General features: G+C 43.0%; 1 non-coding gene across 1 annotated transcript; it reads left to right on the forward strand.

Annotated features, from left to right (window-relative positions):
- The first annotated feature begins 877 nt into the window (after positions 1-877).
- LOC116974753 lies at positions 878-1,069 on the forward strand. The gene has a single exon (XR_004412424.1). It is a non-coding gene; the product is annotated as a U2 spliceosomal RNA (small nuclear RNA).
- The last annotated feature ends 356 nt before the right edge of the window (positions 1,070-1,425 follow it).

Consider the following 1,425-nt stretch of genomic DNA (forward strand, 5'->3'; position numbering starts at 1 on the left):
CAAATGAACTCACAAACCTGCCCACAATCTATGAAATTAACAGGACTATGAGAACGCCGACCTCACAAGCACAGATCCTGCTACCTGGCACTTACCAAACCAGTCCTAAAAAACTGGACGAAGTGTTCAAACTATTCGGCACAAGAGGGCAGAGTCTGGAATGAGCACCACTCTAAACCAGACAGCAGTACCTCAACGTGTCCACCAGGGGCGTCTACCTCATGGTACTGGTGAAAGCTCGGGGCCTGCATGCCAAACCCGTAGCATTTTAGGCCACGGCCCAGAGCAGGCCCCAGGGGAAAATGCGCCACCCCCCAACAAACATCGTCCCTACAAGAACAAGGAACCAGAAACCGAAGAAAACAACAATGAAGACAGATAAGTATGGTTCCTACCATCACATAAAGGTTAAGGGTTGTACTAACAAGGGGTGGATGAATCACGCCTGGTTAGGAAGCTATCACTCTTGGTAGTTATATACCAAAAAATAAATACAAGGGGAATAGAATTAATATCTTGCCACCAATTCAGCAAGCACCCCAAGTGGTCTACCCTCCCACGGCGGTGAATGTCGCAACATCGTTGATAAACCACTTGAGTATTTCACCAGGTATACCCATTCATGGGATTTGTAACTACTACCATGGATCCAAGGATACTTTATGGTAGACATCGACCTTGAAGATGCACACTATTCAGTACCTTCTCATATAAGTTTCGGATATACCGCAATTACCTGGATGGAGTAACCATGATGAGCGTTGCGGCATTTAAGTCAAAGTTATCCAGAATCAACTAGCCCTGACACTTAGAAACATTCCGTCATGGCATGTCTATATATTAACGACAAACTATCCTTGGATACAGCTTTAGCTGCATCGCTTCTCGGCCTTTTGGCTAAGATCAAGTGTAGTATCTGTTCTTATCAGTTTAATAATCTGATACGTCCCTTATCTAGGGACCATATATTAAATTGAATTTTGGAACAGGGAGATGGAATAGGGGCTTGCTCCGTCCACTCCACGCATCGAACCATTATTGCAGTGCCTCTGGGAACGGTGCACAAAATATATATCCAGATATTTACGTTGACCATCCACAACGTTGTTATCTGGTATTCATTAAGACTATCAGTCATGGTGCATTAACCACCAATCAACTACGTGGCAAAGTAATTGGGATATAGCAGCATTACCAGCTACTGAACTTTGTACCTTTCCTATGAGCTGAGATACTAGTGTTCAAAACTATCTCCATACCTGTAATATGGGGGCAAATGGATTAATCTGTAGTGTTATCATGGAATTTATCGGCAGGAAGGATTATGGTTGTACACTTCCACCTGTTTTGAGTAACATCTTATGTGTCCTGATGTGTTACTGAGCTTGTAATACTTAATGCCAATATGAATTGACTTAAACATAT

Source organism: Amblyraja radiata, chromosome 6 (assembly GCF_010909765.2).
Source record: "Amblyraja radiata isolate CabotCenter1 chromosome 6, sAmbRad1.1.pri, whole genome shotgun sequence".
NCBI lineage: Eukaryota > Metazoa > Chordata > Chondrichthyes > Rajiformes > Rajidae > Amblyraja > Amblyraja radiata.